Source organism: Eulemur rufifrons, chromosome 16 (genome assembly GCF_041146395.1).
Source record: "Eulemur rufifrons isolate Redbay chromosome 16, OSU_ERuf_1, whole genome shotgun sequence".
In the NCBI taxonomy this organism is placed as follows: Eukaryota; Metazoa; Chordata; class Mammalia; order Primates; family Lemuridae; genus Eulemur; species Eulemur rufifrons.
In genome coordinates, this window is record NC_090998.1 from 1803160 (window position 1) to 1817125 (window position 13966).

The window sequence follows — 13966 nt, forward strand, 5'->3', positions numbered from 1 at the left end:
CAGCCGCAACAAGGAGATGTGGTGGCCAAGGGCGTGGGTAGGCTCTGCCATTTGTTACCAGTGTGATCTTGGGCAAAGTTCCAAACCTCCGACTCAGTTTCCCCCTCAGTCGGATGAAGGGCAATGACACCTGGCCTGCAGGGATGTGCAGTGGAGCATGTGACACCCCTCCACACTGCCTGGCACGGGGCAAGCTCTCAGCAACTCCTGTGGTCATCGTGCCTCTGCTCATCGATGTTGTCACCTCATGCCCACAGACACAGTCCATGGACCGTCCTCTGTGGGGCAGGAGCCAGGTCTCCCTGGGAAGGCTGTCTGCAGCAGCGCCCTAGCGGTGGATCGGGTGACACCTGTGCAGCCTTTCCCTGTCTGCGTCACGACTGTTCTGGAGCTGCAAAACCAGTGGTGTGGGTGAGGAGCGGAACGCGTTTACTGGTTCTGATGAATCCCCGAAGCACCGTGGGGAGCGACAGCCAGAACTAACTCAGCTGGAGGTTCATCCCGCTAAGCCAGGCCATTTCAGAGGGGGAGGAGCGGGAAGGAGGGGACCAGATGGGCTGGTGATAATCACACCATCCATGTCCCCTGGGTCTCTGTCCTTCTGCTTCACAGCCTCGGTTCCTCTCCTCGTGGGGCCTCTCCAGGGCCTGCGAGGGAGCTACGCGCCGTGCTCTGGACCCCCCATTCCTCGACTTCTCCAGCCCTGCCCCCTTCTATTCCTCTCGTTGCTTCCCCTCCGCTTCTCTCTTCTCAATTTCTCTCGTCTCTTCTTTTCAGCCCACACTCAGCAAAGCTTTGCTGCGCAGGGCCTCAGGGCCCAGAGTGTCTTAGCACGATGGTAATTTCTTGCCCTGGTGGAGCTACAGGCTGCTGAGGAGGCAGACACAAGAGAAACTTCCAGCCCAAGAGGCCAGAGAGGGAGCAGCTAACTCTGCCGGGGTCTCTGCCCTTGTTCCCCACGCCTCGCTGGTGCTCTTGTGAAGGCAGGTGGAGCGGACAGTAAGCCCAAGCGTGTCCCAAACGCCTGCTGGTCCACAGGGTCCTGAGAGCAAAGCACAGACTCTGCCAGCCCCGCTTTTCAGGGAGCTCAGAACCATCAGAAGAGAGCCCTAAATGTGCCGAGAGTGTGCAGTTAGTGCTTCTGCTGAAAGTAGCAGAAAACCCTTGCTCAACTGACTTAAATAATAAGACCAATTTCATACCGCATAATAAGGCTAGTGGTAGATGGTTCCAGAGCTGGTTAATGCAGCAGACCAATGATGTCACCAAGGACACAATTTTCTTTATTTCTCTCCTGCCATCCCCTGTATTTTGGATTGTTCTCAAGCCAGCTACCCTCATGGGCACAAGACAGCTGCCATTGTTCCAACACAGATTCTTAGGCCTCGTCCCAGACCTACTGGGACCAAGTCTTTAAAGTGTGGGGCCCCAGCCCCCTCAGGTGACCCCAATGCACTGGCTGATGTTTGGGGGCCATTCCTTCTGGCTTTTCTGCATAGATACAAGAAAGCTCAGCCCTGAGTCAGAGACACTTCAGAGGGACACAAAGGAGTGAAGGTTAACTCATCCTGGAGTCAGCAGAGTGTGGGAGCTGGAGCTGTACAAACCATCTGCATGTTAGCAAATTTAAGGACAAAGGTTTTTTGAAAAGTCATGGGTTTCCTGGATCGAGCACCCTCCACCCCCCGCAGTGCAATACGGTGTGATGCCGGAGTGAGTGTAGGGAAAGGACAGTCATTGTGTGGGGGCAGGGCCTGTGTGTCCATCCCGGGAGCAGGTGGCAGCGTGGTGGATGCACATCGTGGAATCCTGCGTGGAGTATTGGCAGATCAGATGCACACATGGCAACAAGGATGAAAAGTATGTAGCAGTTAGTGAGGGAGAAACCACAATGAGATTCATAACACAATGCCATTGTCATGAGTTAAAAGTAGACGCCCAGGGCTAGGCAAAGATTTCTTTTTTTTTTTTTTTAAGTTATTTTATTTTTATTTGAGCGTATTATGGGGGTACAAAAATTTACGTTACGTATATTGCCCTTGCCCCCTCCACCCCGAATCAGAGCTTCAAGTGTGTCCATCCCCTAGACGGTGCACACTGCACTCATTATGTATGTATACACCCATCCCTCCCCCCCACATCTGCCTGACGCCCGATTAATGTTATTCCTAAATGTGCTCTTAGGTGATGATCAGTGAAACCAATTTGATGGTGAGTACACGTGGTGCTTATTTTTCCATTCTTGGGATACTTCACTTAGTAGAATGGGCTCCAGCTCTATCCAGGAAAATACAAGAGGTGCTATATCACCATTGTTTCTTATAGCTGAGTAATACTCCATGGTATTCATATACCACATTTTATTAATCCACTCATGTATTGATGGGCACTGGGGTTGTTTCCACATCTTTGCAATTGTGAATTATGCTGCTATAAACATTCAAGTGCAGATGTCTTTTTTATAGAATGTCTTTTGTTCTTTTGGGTAGATGTCCACTAATGGGATTGCTGGATCAAATGGTAGAAACTGTCATGAGAGCAAACGGACAACCTACAGAATGGGAAAAATTTTTCGCATGCTACACATCCAATAAAGGGCTGATAACTAGATTCTATTTAGAACTCAGGAAAATCAGCAAGAAAAAATTAAACAACCCTGTCAAAAAGTGGGCAAAGGACATGAACAGAAACTTTTCAAAAGAAGACAGAACAATGGCCAACATATGAACAAATGCTCAACATCTCTAATCATCAGGGAAATGCAAATCAAAACCACAAGGAGATATCACTTATCTCCAGTGAGAATGGCCTTTATCAAAAAGTCCCCAAACAATAAATGTTGGCGTGGATGTGGAGAGATAGGAACACTCATACACTGCTGGTGGGACTGCAAACTAGTGCAATCTCTGTGGAAAGAAATATGAAGATACCTTAAATAGGCAAAGATTTCTTAAAACACAAAAGTCGCTAATTATAAGACAAAAATTAATAACTTAGATTTTATTAAAATTTAAAACATTTGCATTGGTGTCAAAGATACCATTAAGAGAATGAAAAGGCCAATGACAGACTGAAAGAATTTCTCTCTATATCCAATAAATTTCTATGTCCAATAACTCACACGAGAATATATAAAGAATTAAAACAAATCAATGTAGGAAAACAAATAGTCCAATTAAAAATAGGCAAAAAACTTGATCAAGGATTTCTCAGAAGATCACATATAAATAGCCACTATCCACATATACAGCATATGTACCCAGCACCCGTAGTCATCAGGGAAATTCGAACTAAAATCATAATGAGATGCCACCCCCACCCCCTACCAGAATAGCTAAAAATAAAAGGTTGACAATTTCTGGAGTTGGCAAGGACGCATATCCATTAGAATTCGCATATGTTGCTGGCGGGAGTGTCAAATGGCACAACATGCAGCACATAGAGAGTGGGAAAAACGACTCCCCTGCGCCCCACAGTTCTACCCTGGGTATGTACTGGGAAGGCTAAGCTCAGATGGCCACCGGAAGACATGCACAAAAAATGTTTATAGTAGCTTTATTCATAAGAACCAAAAGCTTGGAAACTGAGGTCTCCTATTGGTCCAACAGTTCAAATGTTCACACAGTGATTTAAGAAATTGAACATAATGATGAGCAAAAGGAGGCAGATACGAAGGCTCTGCAACTGCGTTTCTGGAGTCCGGGGAGGGGAGCGTGAGGACGGGAGTCAGAGCGGAGGGACGACGAGGCCCGAGCGCGGCCTGTTCTGCGCCCCGCCCGGTCTGCGCCCGCACGCACTGCACCGCCTGGACGCCCCGCTCGGCGGCGTGCTCGGACCGCAACTCGGCTGCGGTACGTGACGCCTCAGTAACAATTAGCATACATGGGTGCGCACAAAACAGCACACATTTTGTGAGAACACACGCAAAGAAAAAGGAACGCATCAGCGAGTAGAACGATTGAGGGGCTGTTAGGGAATGGGGAGTGGGGTGTGGACATAAATGGGGGAAAAGAAGAATCTGTAAAAGGGCTCCTGTTTGTATGAACTCAAGAGCCTGATTAGCGCAGAGTTCCCGTGCCGAGGCGGCAGGACCATGGAAAGAACGGGCTGCAGACCCGGGAGCCAGAGCGACAGGGCAGTGGCGCCACCTCTCCCGGAGCCGGAACGGCGCGCAAGGCAGGGCTCCTGACTCCGGTCGCGCAGGGCTGAGGGCCGGCAGGTAAATCAGACTGAACCCGCGCCGAGCAGCTACCCACGGGCACGAGCCGCGCCCAGTTTCCAAGACCCCATCGCAGCGCACGTCGAGGCGCTTGTGCCCCATTAGAGACCCAGCCGCCGGCCAGGGGCCGCGATCTTCTTGTCCGAATAGAAGCCTTTCTTATGTGAGTCATTCCAGCCACCACTGACGTCCCTTGTGGGACAAACCTTAGTCCAGGAAGGACTCCCAATTTGTGGGATTTCAGTAACATAGTTGTGGGGTCGAATCGTGTCCCCTCTAAAATTCGTATCTTGTTGTCCTAACCTCCAGTACCGCAGAATGTGACCTTATTTGGAAATATGGTCATTGCAGATGTCACTATTACGATGAAGTCACACTGGAGTAGGGTGGGCCCCCAATCCAATGTGACCAATGTCCTTGTAAAAGGGGGCAATGCGCACCCAGACAGCGTGTGAGGAGGGCAACATGTGCCGATGAAGGCAGAGATGAGGGTGCTGCTTCTGCAGCCGGAGAACACCAGGACGCGCAGGCCACCAGAAGCCGGGGGACAGGCACAGACCAGCTTCTCCTCACAGCACCGGGAAGGAGCCGACCCTGCTGACAGCGTCACCGCAGACCTGTGGCCTCCAGAGCTGTGAGGCGGCACGCTTCCCGCCCAGGCTCCAGCCTGTGGCACTTCAGGAGGGCAGCGCGGGACAGTGATGCGGTGGCTGACCTGGGCTGACACACCTTCCTTCCTGGTCCAGGCCGGCCCTGCCTAACCTCTCCCCACCCCCACAGGAGAAAAAAAATAAAGGATTGTTTCTTCCCAGCATGGGAGATGACTTACGCTGAAGCACGCAGAGCATTCCGGAGTGGATTTTTAGCAAACAGAAGCAGTGGTGAGAAGGGGAGTGGGCGAGGGTCGCATGAGGTGAAGCGAAGAGGCTCTGCCCGTCTCTGGCTGCCGAGCGTCCACCGGGCCCTGCCGTGGGGCCAGACCACGGGGCGGGTGCCCAGGGCTGCTTGGGATGGAGGCGGCAAAGGTTTGCTGTGAAGGGGGCCAGAGCGTGCTGGAAATGGGCTGTGGAGAGCATGCGTGTGCACATGCACATGTGTGTGCATGTGTGTTTGGGTGTGCCTGTGTATGCATGCAGGAGTGAATGTGCATGTGTTTATATAACGTGTGTGTATGTGGGGATATATGTATGTGCATGTGTGTGTATGTGCATGTATTGCATCTGTGTACTGTGTATGTGTGTGAGTGAATGTGTGTATGTGTTTATGCATGTATATGTGCCATTTGTGTATTTTATGTATGTTTATGTGTGCACTCTTTGCCTGAGACATTAAAGAGAAAGCAGGGGAGGCAGCAGCAGGGGTAGCTGGTCCTTTAACGAAGGCCCAAGCTCGTCCTCCCTCTCATCCTGGGCGTGCTGTGAGGCTCCCTTAATTACAGCCCGGAATGCTTTCAGATGCTGGAAGAAGTGGCAGCTTTATAAATAAGCACAGACTTCTAAAGGTTGACTAATCCCCCAGGGCCTGAGGTGGGAGAGAGCTGTGCTGTGTTGGAGGAAGAGGCGACCTGAGTCACAGGGGTGGCTGTGGCAGGGACACCGAGGCTTTGGCCCTGCCCCTGACTGGCTGCTTCTCCACGGGCAGGTCACGGCTCCTCCCTGGGCCTGTGTTTTCATCAGTAAAGTGAAAGGGTTGGATCATGACCTTGCAAGAGCTTTTCTCATGCTCTCGTTTTATAAAGTGGCTGTGGCCAGGGTCACAGAGCTGTCTGGAGATGAGCACAGAGGGACATTTGAGAGCAGCAGGCAGGGGCCACGCACAGGGACCTGTGTGGGGAGGCTCACGCAGGTGAATGCTCAGAGCTGGTCAATGGCAGAACCAGCTGGGCCTGCAGAGCCGCCCCATGCCCAGGCCCCCTCTCTGGGACAGAGGGGCCTGTCTGCAGGTGGTGGCAGAGGTGGAGAAAGTGGTGGACATTTACATGTGGGGCCAGCAGCCCCTTGGCAGTGAGCTTCCCTGAACTTCCTTCCTAACCAGAAGGGAGGACCCAAAAGGAGAAAGGGCTGGATGTTGAGACTGGAGAAACCACGTCTGGCACAGACCCTTCATGACAGAGGAAGCCGAGGCTGGGAGCGCCACCCAGCCTGGCTCCTCTCACGCAGCGGAGCGACGGCGGAGCCAGGCCCGGAGCTCTGCCCTGGCGCTGGGCGCTGCTGGTCCGAGTCTGCCTGCGTCCGGGCTCAGTCAAAGGCAGGTGCTAACTGCACGGCTGCACAAGGGGCTGGAAGTTTGGCAGGGCCCGTGTGGCGGTGTGACAGTGACCACTGTCCCCACTTGCCCAGGACAGTCTAAGTTTATGCCTGTTGTCTGGGGTGGTGATCAAGTTCACACCCAGAAGTACCCTAGTCCAGCTGCTGAATTACATGGTCACCCACATGGACAACCGGGTGACACTAAAGAAGAAAGACTCGAATTTCGAGAATCCTTGACTTTGAGAAGGGACAAAACCTCTATTCACTGCAAAATCCCTCCAAAATGTCCTGCGGGCTTCAGCTGGAGCCACGTGAGGGAGAAATCCTTCTTCGTTCCCCTGTATTAGAGTGGGGTGTGGTGGAAGGAAGGAAGGGACCTCGGTATCTGAGTTAGAGGAGGCTCCCTGGGACCCGAAGACACAGTTGCCAGAGGTGCTCACCCGTAAACACGTTCTTCCTGCCGGGTTCCCGGGGCTCCTGAGTGTGGCACTGCAACAGCTCTTCAGACGTGAGGCGTTATTTTTTACTAACAAGTCCAGCTACCTTCCCTTATAAACAGAGCAACCGAGGTGTGGGGTTGGGGGAAGGATCACGACCTGTTGGCAGCAAAGCCCGAGCTGGGCCCCAGGCATGCTGGTCCTTGCGTCCTCCGCAGGAGGCTGCCTGTGTGCCTGGCAGTGCCCATTTAGATGGGGCAGGGCACCCGCTGGCAGCAGGGTCTGGGCAGTGGGAGCAGAAGGAGCAGCCCCCAGCCCTTCTCACCGTCCACCCCCCCCCCCGTTTCGGTCCATGCATCCCGGTGCAGGCCTGCAGGTCCCCATGCAGGTCCCCACGCGGGAGCCACAGCTGGAGGGGTAGACCGGGCTCCCAGGGCTCCCTGAGCTGCCTGTCTGGGAAGCTCGGCCAGAGACACTGTCCTGTCCACCCGGGAAGGTGGGAAGCTTCCAGGAGAGGCTTTGCTGAGAGCCACAGACTGTTACAGGGCTGTGGGGCCCTTTGCTAACACCCAGGGCGCGGCAGGGCCACGTGCTCATGAACGTTGGGCGCGGGCCCTGGGAGGCTGCCTATCTGGGCCCATGGGGCCCAGACGCCCTCATCTCTGTGGCTGGCCCTGTTCTGCTGACATTGGCTCCGGGGGCATCTGGGTTTGGGGGGTACGTGCCGGGGCCCTCCTTCCCCCGAGGCTGGGCGGCCCACACGCTCGGCCACGCTACCGCTGCTCCCACTCCTGTGCTCCACTCGGGCCTGCGGGAGGAGCAGCTCTGCCTCGGGGTGGACGGAGTGAGACGGTGCGATCAGGAAGAAATAACTTCTTTGAGTTTCAGGCTCCTCAGTACGAAATGCGGGAAACGGCGCACCGTGCAGGGTTTCAGCGAGGGACAAATGTGTTGAGGGCCGAGAATGTACCGGGTGCATGCGGCAAGCTTACCCGGTGGTATCCGCTGCTGTTACTAGCTCTGGCCAGCATTTCTTCATTTACTCTCACTGTCATCAGCCTAGCCACCTGAGCGAGGAACCTGGGGGTCATCCTGGCTTCCCCTTTACCATCCACAGATGACCAATAACTAAATCTTGCCAATTTTGCTTCCTAAATATTTCTTAAACCCGTCCTTTTTAAAAAAAAAAATCTTAACGACCATGGCCTTGGATCAGGCCACCAATCCTTTCCCACCCGGGTTGCTGCAGCTGCCCGCCCGCAGCCCCACCACACCCCAAACCCCTGCCGCCCGCCGCTGACGCAGAGCTGACCGTGACCCTCCTGCCCGAGTCCCCTGCGGACTCCCACTGCTCTAGACTGGGCCTTTCCAGCCACATCTCCCTCCAGTCTCTGCCTTTTAATTTACATTTCAGCCACCGAATGGCTTGTATTCTACCTCCTTCCCACCCAGTCACACACATGTACACATGTGTACAAGCACATGCACACGTGTACAAACACACGCACACACACACCACTGCTGCTGCTTGCTTTCCTATCTTTGCTCATGCCATACTTTCTGCCTTAAACGCCTGCTTCCCCACCTCCCCACTCTCCCCTGCCCTTTGAGAACAGCTTAGGCATCACCCCTTCGCGCAAGCCCTCCCCAGCCTCCTTGTTGCTGTAGGAGCTTCACAGTAGCCTGTGCATACCAGTGATCGTCCCTGTAATGGTTCGGTTTGTTTGTTTGAAAAGGGGTCTCACTCTGTTGCCCTGGCTAGAATGCAGTGGCGTCATAGCTCACTGCAGCCTCAAACTCTTGGGCTCAAGCCATCCTCCTGCCTCAGCCTCCAGAGCACTAGCATTACAAGTGTGAGCCACTGTGCCCGGCTTTTATAATGTTGTCTTGTAATTAACTAGTCTCCCTCCAACCTGGACTGTGACATACTTGGGGCATCCACCAGGTCTTGCTTGTCCCTGCGTCTGCAGCGCCACCCACGGCCCACGCTGGGGGCTCACTGCCGCTTGCTCAGCGAGTGAACGGAGTGGCCCGCACACGGCACGCGGTGGAGTCTGGGGAAAGGCGGCTCCTTTCCAAGGTATGGGAAAGACGGCTGTGCTTTCTGGGTACATGAAACAGACCAAGGCATGATCCTGACATCTCAGTGAAAGAAGACTGAGGGATTTAAACAAGCGACGAGGAGGAGGAGACATTTCCAGAAACCCAAAGCCAGGCACAGCTGTCTCTTACCTTACCCGGGCAAGATGGCAGCCTCTGGCGGTCTCGGAGGTGACGCGCCTACCGGGCGGGCCTGCAGAACAGAGCCCCTCGTCCTTCCAGGGCCCGTTATTAGTGGATTTTCTGTCCACCTCAGACTCAGGACGTGTGGGGAACCACTGTTCACACGGCAGGGAATAAAACCGACAGGACTCGTGACCCTGGAGAAGTGCTATGAGCAGAAAATATAAAAACATCAGAATCATTCTGGACAGACCCACGGCTGAGCCGCAAAGGCAGTGACGAGAAGCTGGGAGACACCGACCTTTGAGGCTGGCGGGCGCGGGAGCCAGCTCTTCCCGTGGCACGTCCCACAGGGCTGGCGTCCAACAGACAGCGCCACTGCGGAGTGTGGACAGTCTGGTGACAAACACCACAGTAGTGCCCCCGGTCCTCATGCGGCTGGGGAGACAGGCGGTGGCGGGCGCTGAGTCCCGCGGCATCACGTGGGAAAGGGGCTCCTGACAGCCTGCGTCTTGGCTCTTCCAGCTTGGCCTTTCGAGCCTTGATCTGTGCAGGTCCCAGATGTGCTGGGAAAGCCACGCCGGGCGTGGCCTGGCGGACAGGTGGCAGGCAGGCACTGGAGCTCCCACAGAACGTGTGCAGGCTGGCGGCGGCGCAGCCTCCGTGGCGACACGAGGACGGCCACTCTTCCCAACAGCTGCCCAGATGGTCGCTCTGCACCTCCGCAGCTGGGAGCCCCCACCCGCTCTCACAGTGTCTGTCCCAGCGTCTGCCAGCTGCAGCGGGATGCCACACAGCGGCTTCTCCCTCCGTATTTAGTGCCTTTCGAATGGACTCTCAAACCTTCAGGGAAATTCTTATACTCCGACTCGCCACCGTGCGTCAGCCACCCTTTCTCTTGCCTGTTCAGAACACTTTTCACTTCCTTCGTGCTGTGCCCTTGGCTCCCTTGTCCGGGGCTTGGGTTTCCTGCTTCTCCCTCCTTTGGAAGCACAGCTGCACAGCTTGGACTGTGCTTGGGCTCAGGGCCACGGCCCGTCTGCACAGCCCAGCCCAAGTGTCAGTCACCAGCAGCGCTCTGCTTTCCACCACCCCCCCACCCCCCACCCCGACGTTTTAAGACCACAGTCTACATGTGCAGTTTTTATTTGTGTACCTTTCTCAGGGCTCTAAGGCTGTTGGAAGGCATTACTCATGACTCAATTTGGTAAAAGTCTATCTAGATACTCAAGGCTGAGTTAAATATACCAAGTGTTTGTAACCACCTCTCTCACTCCCCTAACTGTGGAGGGAGGAGGGTGGCAGAGCATCTCAAATCTGAAAATCAAGTATTCAGCAAAATGTCGGGGCGGCCCACCATTGCCGCCAGGCGACTTTATCTGGCGAAGTGTTGCCACAACCTGCTCGCTGCGCACGATAAATGTCACCTTAAAGACAGCTTCAGTTCCAAAGGCTGGGAGGCAAGCTGATTTCTTTGAAAAGAGAAGAGGCCTGTGTCTGCAGAGAGCAGTTAGAAAACAGTGGCCGTCTGTCTACGTGGCCTGGAGACATCACTCCTAAAACTGCACCCAGCACCCCCGCCCTCCCCAACCCACCCCTACAGAGAACTGTCATTGCTGCTCAGTTCTGAGCTACTTGCCTGCCCTGTGTCTATGCTGACATATGGCTGAACACAAGCAAAGTCTGGTGTCAGAGTGCTCGTTTTGGACAGATACCTCCCATCCTCAGGAGGACACACTCCAGGCAAACAGGCCTTAACGTGTGAACTGTCGGTTTTCTCTTACACCCAAGAGAACTGAAGAGGGCTCGTGTTACTCAGTAGTTGGGGTTTCTTTAGGAGGAAAGGCCCTTCTTCTCTGATTCGTCACCATTCTCACTCAAGAGGAAGAAAGCAGAGTCCAGTCCAGCACGGGATATGAAAAGAGCAGGCAGCCAGCAGTGTTTGCAGGAAGAATGACCTTACCAGGTGCAAACGATTGATGACTGCAGGGGCGGTCCTTCAGCCTGGGAGTTTTTTACCCTGGGCCGACCTTTTGAAAGGGGTAGAGGCAGCCAGCTATAGGCTACACGTCAGGAAGGCTGTGTACCGTACCACGCAGTTCTTGAAGATGCTAACAAAAGCTGCTTTTACTCTGCAATTATCACTGTGCCTGGCCTTCTGAATAGGGAGATTGAACAGTGTGTTTCTTTTCAGAAGAAGGTCCAGGGTGCATGAATCCTAGCAGATATTAGGTTGGTGCAAAAGTAATTGCGGTTTTGGACTGTGAATTTTTTTTTTTCAAGACAGAGTCTCACTCTGTTGCCTGGGCTAGAGTACCATGGCGTCAGCCTAGCTCACAGCAACCTCAAACTCCTGGGCTCAAGCGATCCTCCTGCCTCAGCCTCCCGAGTAGCTGGGACTACAGGCATGCGCCACCATGCCTGGCTAATTTTTTCTGTATAGTTTTAGTTGTCCATCTAATTTCTTTCTATTTTTTTTTTTTTTAGTAGAGACAGGGCCTCGCTCTTGCTCAGGCTGGTCTCGAACTCCTGAGCTCAAATGATCCTCCCCTCTTGGCTTCCTAGAGTGCTAGGATTACAGGTGTTAGCCACCGCACCCAGCCTTGGACTGTGAATTTTAAATCATTATGAGTAGGCTCAAATACATCTTTATTAATCAAATAGGAACGATTACAATCAACACATTTTTGCCAACAAGAAATAAGTTTGTTTATCCCTGTAGTGTAAAAATCCATGCTTCGGGATTCAACGAACTCTTGGAAATCATTTTCTGCATCCTGCTGGTTGTGGAAGTGTTTTCCCTGCAAGAAGTTGAGATGCTTGAGGAAGTGGTAGTCGGTTGACGACAGGTCAGGTGAACATGGTGGATGAGGCAAAACTTCGTAGCCCAATTTGTTCAACCTCTGAAGCATTGGCTCTGCAACGTGCAGTCGTTGGAGGAGTGTCATGGAGGAGAACTGGGCCCTTTCTGTTGACCAATGCCGGCTGCAGGCGTTGCAGTTTTCGGTGCATCTCAGTGATTTGCTGAGCAGACTTCTCAGATGTGATGGTTTCTTCAGGATTCAGAAAGCTGGAGTGGATCAGACAGGCAGCAGACCACCAAGCAGTGACCATGACCTTTTTCTGGTGCAAGTTTGGCTTTGGGAAGTGCTTTGGAGCTTCTTCTGGGTCCAGCCACTGAGCTGGTCATCCCTCGTTGTCATATGAAATCCACTTTTCATGTCACGTCACAATCCAATCAAGAAATTGTTTGTTATTGTTGTGTACAATAAGAGAAGACGACACTTCAAAATGATGATTTCTTTGATTTTCGGTCAGCTCATGAGGCGCCCAATTATGGAGCTTTTTCACCTTTCCAAGTTGCTTCAAATGCCCAATGACTGTAGAATGGTCGACGTCGACTTCTTTGGCAACTTCTCCTGTAGTTGTAAGAGGATCAGCTTCGATGATTGCTCTCAATTGGTTGTTGTCAACTTCCGATGGCTGTCACTGCGCTCCTCATCTTCAAGCCTCTTATCTCCTTTGCAAAACTTCTTGAACCCCCACGGCACTGTACGTTCGCTAGCAGTTCCTGGGCCAAATGCGTTGTCGATGTTGTGAGTTGTCTCTGCTGCTTTACGACCATTTTGAACTCCAATAAGAAAATCACTTGAATTTGCTTTTTGTCTAACATCATTTCCATAGTCTAAAATAAATATAAAATAAACAGCAAGTAATAAGTTATTAGCAAAACAATAAAGTGAGAAATGTGCATTAAAATAATGTATAACATAACCATATTTAAGAACATATTCCAATATCAAATGACAAATTTCAACAATGCTAAAACCGCAATTACTTTTGCACCATCCTTCTCTAGCTTTGCAATTAAAATGGCACTTTACCCATAAACAGGGGGATTGTAACAATACTGACAGAACACTGTCAGTGCATAATAACGCTGTTGGGTTACACTGACATCTGCCTTAAAGAGCTTGTGGAAGTGGTGTTACTGTTTTCATTCCATTGACAAAGAGGTGAAGGGGGGAGGCGGGTGTAGAGAAGGGAGCACAGACACCTAAGTGCCAGCATCAGACTAAGCACTCTCGCGTGAGGCAGCTGCAGGCCTCTCTTGACAGCTGAGTCCCGGGCGTGTGGCACGGAGGAGCCATTTGACGTATGTTGGTCCTATTTCATCCTCATAAACTGCAGTCCCCAACCCCCAGGCTGTCCATGGCCTGTTAGGATACAGGCCCCGTGCATCCCCACCTGAACTCCACACCACCTCCCACGACACCCCAACCCCCACCCCTGCTCCGTGGAAAAACTGTCTTCCATGAAACAACCAGTCCCTGGTGCCAAAAAGGTTGGGGACTGCTGCTCATAAGGACCCTGTGAGGGTCTTTTGTTTTATAAATGAGAAAATAGCACCTCAGAGGGATTCATTTGTCTAGGAATTGAAGGCAGGTCTGTCTGACTCAAAGGCGATGTGCTCTGTCCTCTATCGCAGACAGCTTGACCTCTGTAACTTCTGCAAGGTTGGAACCCACTGCACTGGATAATGCTGCCTCTGTGAGCAAATATCTCAAAATTCCACCTGAAATTCAATTAGGTTAAAACTGCTGCCTGGGAGTCAGTGACACCTTAAGAGTCCCATTTGTGATCGTGTCAGAATTCAGGGTGAGAGTGGGAAGAAGAAAAGGTAATTTATTTATGAAATCTATGAGTGCCTTAGATAACCCTTTTGATCTATTTCTTGGACTCTCTAGAGAAAGCTCTTTGTACAAAGAAGCTCTCATCTGCTTTGCTGTACAGAAGAAATGAGCACTCCACCACACTGTCCTCTAAAAGAGTGACAT